The sequence below is a fragment of the Pseudopodoces humilis genome, chromosome 3 (genome assembly GCF_049639895.1).
Source record: "Pseudopodoces humilis isolate 2021_Gansu_Grassland_sample_001 chromosome 3, ASM4963989v1, whole genome shotgun sequence".
Lineage (NCBI taxonomy): Eukaryota > Metazoa > Chordata > Aves > Passeriformes > Paridae > Pseudopodoces > Pseudopodoces humilis.
In genome coordinates, this window is record NC_142202.1 from 107,763,764 (window position 1) to 107,773,523 (window position 9,760).

A 9,760-nucleotide genomic window follows, 5' to 3' on the forward strand; every position below is an offset into this window, starting at 1 on the left:
AAGAGTTGTTTGTTTAACTTTTTTTTAATAGATGAACAGATGTTGGTGGGAGCATCTCAAATATACACTTGAATATGTTATACTTGAAAATGCAGTCTGAAAAGGCCTAGAATTTTTAATAATTTAGGAAAAAGAAAAGATCTAGCTGCACAAGGAAAACTTTTTAAGACGCTGTGAGGACAAATACTGCTGCAAAGCTGGAAGGAGGCCAGGAGAACACAGTAAGTCAGAAAGACAGAAGAGAAAGTAAATGAGGGAGTGAAAAAATAAGACACAAGAGAAGACAGCTGATAGAAACACAGAAAAACAGGCAAAGTACAAACACAGACTTGAGGAAAGATGTAGAAACTGTAGAAGACACATACAAGGATGGTGAGAAAAAGAGCAAACCCCAAATCTGGTGTGCTGTTGCACCAACTGGTTGAATGGGATGCTGAACGAGAGGGCAGATTAAACAAAATTCTACTTTTGATAGTAAAACTGTCTTAAAATACATGCCTTCTCCTTCTGCTCCCACACATATCACACATATTCCCACCTCCTCAGCTACACTGCTTGGAGAACTTCATTCTGTTTCCCTGCTCATTTTAAAGGGCTATATTTCACTTCTATGCACCTTGTGCTTCTGTGCTTCTAGTTACAGAGCAGCCTGATGAAAAGTGATAGTGTGACAACCTTGACCTGCAGAGGAGGACCAGGAGAGGAAGGAACCACTGCCTGTGCAGAAGGCCAGGGACTGTGGTAGCTGCTATGGCTTTGCCATCACAGCCAACAGATCCAAAAATACTTCCTGACACAGCAACTTTTTGGTTACCCTGTTCTGTTTCTCCTTTCCCAAAGCTGTTCCCGCTGGGGAGAAGCTTGTGATCCCAAAATCTGGGCTAATTCTGGCTTCTCACAGCAGCCCTCATTGTAATGCATGCCAGGTCAATACACATAGTCGTTCCAGAAAAGAAAAACCATGGAATTTATTTTTAAATGTTTGGGTTTTTTTTTTTATCTTGTCCTTACCAGGTAAACTGTTGGTGAGAGTGCCACAAACGGGAGTACATCTGGAACAGCTGCTATTTGAAGGGATGTGATTTCAGCCACTGTGTGTTCTTCTCAAATGTGGCCAAGGACACATAAAAAAAGGCTTTATCGTGGTAATGTACATGCTGAAATCTCAACCCTACAGCCACAATCTGGCAGACCCCAGCCCTGGTGGGCTCTTAATATAGGTGGTTCTCCAGAGGATAATGTCCAATGCCATCAATGCCACCAGTAAAATGATAAAAGAAGGACAGATGCTTCCCCTGTAATTGCAGCCATCACTCTGTAGCCTGCAGCTCAGAAACCACTGGTACATGACATTCCCATGAATTTAGTGAGGCACAATTCAGAGCAGGGTTAATTCAAGTGCTGCCCACCAACAGAAGCTTGGCAATGATCATGTTCTAGGAAAGCTGTTGGTTGCGTACCCTCAAGTGGATCAACAAGAAAATGAAGGCAGCAGCATGAGACACCACCTTGAGAAGGAGCTGTGACAAAGTGAATGAGTAAATAAGATGCTACCAGATTTGATCACGTTTTGATATCACTTTTCTTCGTGAAACAGGATGAATGTTCAAGGTTTTGTTGAAGTGTGAGGATGCTAACAATGTCAGAGCTCAAGGAGTGTCCAGATCATGCTTTTACTCTTTAAACTAAATGTGGTTTAGTTTTAGGTAGTCCTTCAAGAAGCAAGGATTTGGACTTGATGATCCTTGAGTCCCCTCTGACTTGACATACACCAAATCCTTGCAATCTTACTAATGATGCCAATGATCAGAATGTACTGGGAGGCTCTCTCCCCTGAGACAGTAGAACTTTTAATGCCTTTGTGTCTTCCTAGTGTCAAGGCTTTTACAGGGTTTGCCCTCTGCAAAATTCCCCATCAAAGAGCAATCCAGGATAAGTGATGAAACACAGGAGCGGGTTAATATTGCACTGAGAAGCAGTGTATATGTTTTACAGAAACAGATGACATGTGGAAATATCTGTCAGGTCATTTTAACCCAGGTGAGTGTGATTCCTCACAAAGCAAGTAAACTGCAAGTATTACTTGCTTCTTATTGCATACACTTAATTATACAGTTAGAGCTGGTGCTGTAATTAGAGCAGAGACCAGCTCTGCACCAGCCCTGGAGCTCACACTGCAGAAGCAGATGAAGCTTCTTCAGAGAGTAGTGCTGATCAGGGCACAAAGGCTCCAAGAGCAGAAGTTCAGCCAGAAAACAAGAAAAATGTAAGGGGAAGGAAAATAAAGGCATAAATGTTTAGGTGCATTGGGGAAAGTAGCAGAGATTAAAACAAGTGGTGAAGCTTGATGACATATGACAGAAAATCAAAGAAGCTTTGTTGGTTGCCTGTGGTTGCACACTTACAGCAGTGGACAGTTTTGTCCTTCTGTGTCCTCCTACAAGTACAAACACCTATTTCATCCATAAGACGAATTAAACAGTCAATGAAAGTTGAAAGAGCTAAAGTAAGCACCCATAGAAAGGAACAACTGCTACTACTTTGACAGTCTGCTGCTTTTTGGGTTTGTTTGCTTGGAGTTTTTTTTGGTTGGTTTTGTTTGTTTACTTATTTGCTTTTTGTTTTGGTTTGGTTTGGTTTAGTTTTGTTTTTTGTTTTAAGCAACTGCTGTGAATTGGAGGACAAAGGGACATTTTTGATGTTTCTGGAATTCTTTCTTGAAGCAGTGCTTTGAAATATTTGACGTGACTCAGAAAATACTCAAAGCAGAATGTTTGGGCATGGATCTTAGGATCTTCAGGATCCACGAGGATGTCTGGTGTTTCACATGGTTACTGTGTTAATCACTGACAGCAAGTGCATTATTATTTATCCTCCATGTGTTGGAGTCAGACTTTGTGCACCAAGTGTCCGAGTGCTGAAGGGAAATGCACACGCTTGTAAATATCCTGCATGTTTTATTTCTTTGGGACATACCATATCTGCCAAAAAATATAAGACTCACAGGTTATGCACAGGCAAGAGGATTGAGTCCCGGTGGCCTTTGGGATAATCCTATGACAAAATTATCCTGAGAACCTTGACAAACACTGGGAACAAGGTTCTCCTCGCCTCTTGGGTAGGCAGTATTCACATGCTGCCCTGAATATGGTGAGCCCAAGATAGAGGTACCTGTGTTTTGAGCAAATCATAAAACCCTATTTGAAGCTAGAGCATGACTGTGACACTGGAACAGTTAGAAATTCACTTGTGAAACCTCTGGATGACAGTTGAGTCTAAAACTCTTCTGACTTTCCACCAAAAGCTTGGTTTTGTTTGCTCTTATGAAATGGCAAATCTGGTCCTACTTTTTTTGTCCTCTGTCCTTCATTAGGACTGTGTGCCTGGACGGTGTTTTTTTTATGAAGCTGTTGTGCCATATGCAAACCTGTTCCATGGTGCAAACCCCACATAAGAACCTGCATGAGAAAAGGGAGTGTGCAGGAACAAACCATGGGCAGCAAAGCAAAGTAAGGTTTAATCTGGCAGCAAACTGGGAAGTTCATGCATTTTGCTCATTAAAGCACCTTTAATGCATCAAATGGGTTCTCTTGTGGAGAATACTGCTCCTGTACATTAATTATAAGTGCCTTGTGGGAGCTGTAAGAGCAGCTTTGTTCGGTGTTACCTTGGTGCCTGACACCTTGCTGACACCACCAATCTGTTACCAAGAGTTTCTGTGGGACTTTAAAGTGCTCTCTGCTCTAAGTGGGGTGTGATCAGAGTTGTAAGGTAAACTAAGCTGCTGTAGTAAATAAAAATCTTCACTCCTCCCAAACTGTGCTAGACTCAAAATTTGTTGACTTCACTGACACTTAGAAATTCCTGAGTCTTCTGCTGTGATTCACTGTGGTTTTGCATTAAGGGATGAAGCTCCACAAACTTCAACAGATTCCAGGTTTAGTGGCTTTAACAACTGCTGAATTTAAATAGAACTATAATTGATAAGAAATAATATATTTTTAAATAATTTGGACTTTTTTGAACCTTTGCAGTGGGATGAGGTGAATCCCAGTTTCTATTTCACTATACTGACTAGAAATAAAATAAGCTGAGGGAGTGTCATAAAAAGAGGCATCTAAAATATGGAAACACACAAATTAATCCCTTCTATTTTATCTGAGTATTTTATTTCTGTTTAAACATTCTTAATTTGGGAGGCTTGGGAGCTTATTAATAATTCATCATTTGGGAGGTTCAACAAATAGAAACTCCACCTAAATTTGCTCCTTACATAGAGTATAAAAGACTATTTCCAATCCCTTTACTGCATTTAAAATAAAACTGTAAACATTGCACAGTGGTTAACTTTTTCTTTATAAAGATCTGCCCCTGTAATGATAGATAAATATTTACAGTTATTTTTATATTTTAGACTTTTAGCTGACAGAAAGAATCATTAGGGTGTTATTTAGCAACAAGGAATTCAGCAGTGTATCCTTGAGCAGTGGAAAAGCACTGCAGAGCTGAATATTCATTGAGGTTCACCCATTTCATTTCAATGCATTTTATTTGGATGAATGTGATCTAATTTTATATGGAGTCCCTTCTAAAGCTCATAAAATTCTATGGATTAAAAGAACTATAATGAACTATGTTCTATTCAAAACATTTACATGTCTCCCTTGATCTCTGATGTGTACAATTGTAAGTGCCACAGTTCTGATGATAAAATTCCCAGAAATTTATATAAATAGCAGGACTATTTATATATTTTAGTGGTGAATTTTTTAAGGATTACATTTGATCTCCACAGATGCACACATTCATATCTCATGAATTCTAAGAGCAAATTCTGATAGTGGCCATATCAAACTGTACTTGGGATCAGCTTACAGTACGAGAGCTGCTTGTCTAAAAGTTCTTTTACATTTTATCCTCAAATTATAGTTTGGAAAGTTTTATTCTCTTTCTTGTTTTATTCTATACTTTAGTCTATGATCTTCCCAAACTCATTAGCTACATGAGCTAAATCTTTATATAACATTGTTTTACTTTCCTTTTCTGGCAATATTTCCAACTATAAATAAGAAATTACAGAGTAAAAAACCAGAAATATTATTTTTATATGTATTTATTTAAACATGCTCACCATAAACAGTTTTGTTTGTTTTTTTTTTTGCAAAGAGAAGCACTAACAAGCATGAAAATAATAAATTAATAGAGGTCTAGGGAGCCTTAAATCTCTTCCCACTTGTGTATGTGTTTTAGTGAAGGGTGGATACAGTTCTACATTTTCTCACTTACACCTTTGAAATTCATTTCACCTCACAGACAGGAATTGTACCTATCTCCTCTCCTCAACTTTGCAGCTTAGTTTTCAAATGTTTTCCTACCTGATCATATTTTTTTTTTGTGGTTAAATTTTTAAAAAATATTTTTTTCCTGAGTTTACAAATGTCTGTTTTGCGGAGAAATTTGGCCATTTCCTTCCTAAACCTCTGCTGCAATCGAGGCTGATAACAGGAACTTTAGTGCTTCTCAAGTCCCCCAAATAAGTTTGGAAATCTGGAGTGATTAACAGCCTCGATTAGGGCCATCAATATTGTCTTTCTTTTGCATGTTGTTTAGCTCATTAAAAGACCTCCCCAGAAACAACTGAACTTGTGAGCTGGCAATTTTGGGAGGCAATAAAACTGATTTCTAATCAGGATTCTTCTCGAAGCTATTTATCATCCTCTTGTCCAAAGAACTGTTAACTTCCAGCACTCCCTTGTGTCAGTCCTTGTACAAATATTTAAAAAGAAAGTGTAGTCCTAGAAAGATTCAAATATTTCACAGAGACAAGGCCCAACAGTGACACTGCAGAAGAAAAAAGACAGACAAAGTGATTAGAGAATTAAATAATTCTAGAACAATTCTAGTAATTTTAGAACATTTTTTACAGAATAAATGCTTTTTAATAGATATTTCTTATATGACCTTCCATTGAACCTTGGTAAAGACACTACATTTTCTACCTCTTTATCTATCAAATGGAGATTTCACAAAACGTGACAATTTTGGGAACTAAAAAAACCCAGTTTTCAATGACCTTTACCTACTATATACATGCCAGCATATCCATGTGTACATTCATTTAGATCAACAACTGAGTTATCAAACAACAGTAATTACCCAGAGGATGATTTTGGAGTCAGGTCCTCACACTGGCAGTCTAGCATTTACCAAACCCCAGTTGTTAAGGGTATTTAAGAAACTGAAAAGTTGTTCTATAGCAAGCAAACTGTTATATGATAGTAAATAAATAAAATTATTCTTTTTAATAACAGTAATCATATGTGCAGCTGTCTTAAGACAATTATACTTTCTGAATGCCCTGAACTTAATACTAATTTCAGCATATTTCTTTGTACAGTATTGCAATATAATATATATCTAATTTTAAAAAAAGGTCATAGGTAAATACAAAGAGTAAAAGTTATTTTCCTAGATATTTAGTTCTGTCAAACAAGCAATGAAATCTAAGATGTGATCCAGCTTACCTGATGCAGATGCCTAAATTTAATCAGCTGAGTTTTGGCTGTTCCCAGACACCCACAAAAAGAAGACTGTTATGATGAGAAGGCAGTTTACTTATTTTATCTGATTTTTCTGCCTGTGATATCTCTAAGAATCTGCTGGGTTTTACTATTTCATCTTGCTTTGCACATCAATCTGCTGCAGTCTTGTGGCCACACAGACCTTTTCACTGCTGCAGTACCAGTCTGAAAGTAAAAAAAAAAAAAAAAAAAAAAAAAAAAAGAGGCAAACTGAATTTATTGTAATTATTGGGTGGCAGTGACCTGTAAGTCCTTGGTTAAAAAGCTTGCACAGCACTGCTACAATTATAGTGTGCTCATAACCTTCTTATAAAGGGAGTTCCATGTAGGAGGCTTTTCCTCAGTGTGTATTTGTTTTTACTCTAGGTAGCAATGGCAAATATGTGTTTTTGGGAGTGTAAGGAATACTTTGTGCATAATTTTTCAGGCTCTGTATTTCCTTTCCAAGGGAAATGCCACAAACACATCTACCTCCAAGAGCTGCTGCCCCTGTGAGCCTTTGCCAGCCAACATTAGTCATGGTTAACAGCACTCGAGTGGTTTGCAGAACACAATTACATTTGGAAAAATAAATCTGCATTTCTAATAATTGTTTATATGGGATTGAAATGGAACAGCAGAGAAAAGTGTTTGTAAATAGAACAGACTCTGGTGAAAAGAGCCACATTACTCTTCATCCTTTTCCCCCAGGAAAAGGATGAAGTTGTGATTATTTATTTTCTTGCCTGTCAGACTGTCCTGAGTCGAAATAGTTCAGGATTCCAAAGAGTGAACCACGTCCCATGAGGGAGGTGGCAGCAGTCAGATGGTGTCTCCTCACAGGAGCTGGGGTTTCATGGTGCCACAGCCTCACCCCTGACTCCTGCCACTGAAATCTTATCCTGTTTTTTCCAAGGCTGTTGGAACCTAAGTAGATGCAGAAAAAGATGGAAATACAGGGAAGAAAAAAAAAAATATAAATAAATAAAAAATATATATATATATAAATGAGCCATGTTGAAATCATCTTGTATTCTGAAATATCTGAAACATCACACTTTCCTGTTCAGTGATGTGCAGGGAACAGGATTCAGCCCTTGGAGCACCTTGATTCACTTCTCATTTCTGAGGGAGGAACATTAAATCTGTCTGGGGTGCCACTCTAGACAACCTGGATGCCCAATGCTTAATTCATGATTGGACATGGATAAAATTCCTCAGAATTCTCTGGTATTAAGGGACATGGTTTACTTTTGTCTGCTAACACTGACTTCTTCTAGGGCATGGATGAAAATTGAGATAATTCTACCAGCACAAATTAATGGGTTCATTGAAATGATGACTGATACACCCTCAGTGATAAAAACGCAGTCAGGTGGAAGGTTTTTTTGTTTGGTCTTTGTTTGTGTGTGTGTGTGTGTTGTTGTTACTAAAAATGGTGCAGGAATTCACATTCTGTATTGAATAATATGAAATCCACTGAGATATCTCTGTATCACATACAATACCAGAAAGTGGAGTGCATGTGGTTGAAATCCTTCCTCCAATGATTTCCAATTCCTGAAGTTAATTAAATACAGCTTGTAGAATGATTACTAATAACGCAGTGATCACATTCCAGCATCACATTTCATGAATATGCTGTTTATATTTTCTCCATTTCCATGATAAAGCGAGATGAACAACTCAAAAAATAGGTTTATTGCAATACCACTTGTCTATATTAGTCATCCTAAACCATGTTAAATTCAGCATTTTTTTCATACAGTGGAAACTATCTTTTCTAAAAACACTTTGCTCCAGCATTTCTTTACAGCAAGTGATTCTGAGATCCTTACCTGCAGATGTCTTTGCTTTATGGAGTTTTAGGATGTGCTCTGTGGCAAAACAAAAAACAAACTGGAATTCAAGCAGAGGGAAAAGCTCTGTGTGCCTGGAGCTGCAGCTATAAGGGTCGCCTGATTTAAGAATGGCTGCAATTCCAGCTGTGCTGCCAAGAGCTGGTGGGATTTCTGGGGAAGGGGAAGGGGAAGGGGAAGGGGAAGGGGAAGGGGAAGGGACGGGAGGGGGAGGGGGAGGGGGAGGTGGAGGGGGAGGGAAGGGAAGGGAAGGGAAGGGAAGGGAAGGGAAGGGAAGGGAAGGGGAAGGGAAGGGAAGGGAAGGGAAGGGAAGGGAAGGGAAGGAAGGGAAGGGAAGGGAAGGGAAGGGAAGGGAAGGGAAGGAAGGGAAGGGAAGGGAAGGGAAGGGAAGGGAAGGGAAGGGAAGGGAAGGGAAGGGAAGGGAAGGGAAGGGAAGGGAAGGGAAGGGAAGGGAAGGGAAGGGAAGGGAAGGGAAGGGAAGGGAAGGGAAGGGAAGGGAAAGGGAAGGGAAGGGAAGGAAGGGAAGGGAAGGGAAGGGAAGGGAAGGGAAGGGAAGGGAAGGGAAGGGAAGGGAAGGGAAGGGAAGGGAAGGGAAGGGAAGGGAAGGGAAGGGAAGGGAAGGGAAGGGAAGGGAAGGGAAGGGAAGGGAAGGGAAGGGAAGGGAAGGGAAGGGAAGGGAAGGGAAGGGAAGGGAAGGGGAGGGGAAGGGGAAGGGGAAGGGAAGGGGAAGGGGAAGGGGAAGGGAAGGGGAAGGGGAAGGGGAAGGGAAGGTGCGGGAAGGAAAGGAAAGGAAAGGAAAGGAAAGGAAAGGAAAGGAAAGGAAAGGAAAGGAAAGGAAAGGAAAGGAAAGGAAAGGAAAGGAAAAGGAAAGGAAAGGAAAGGAAAGGAAAGGAAAGGAAAGGAAAGGAAAGGAAAGGAAAGGAAAGGAAAGGAAAGGAAAGGAAAGGAAAGGAAAGGAAAGGAAAGGAAAGGAAAGGAAAGGAAAGGAAAGGAAAGGAAAGGAAAGGAAAGGAAAGGAAAGGAAAGGAAAGGAAAGGAAAGGAAAGGAAAGGAAAGGGAAGGAAAGGAAAGGAAAGGAAAGGAAAGGAAAGGAAAGGAAAGGAAAGGAAAGGAAAGGAAAGGAAAGGAAAGGAAAGGAAAGGAAAGGAAAGGAAAGGAACCCATTAAATAGATATGTTTCTAATTTACTCTGCTTTTTTTCCCCTAGATTTCTGCAACAACTTGAGAAACATCACTCAGTTCTTTAATTTATTAATTTCATTCTAAATTTAGAAAGTGATTGATTTTGCTGCACCCATTTCAGATTGGCTTTGTTTGCTTTCTTATTCTCAGCCTTCTGTA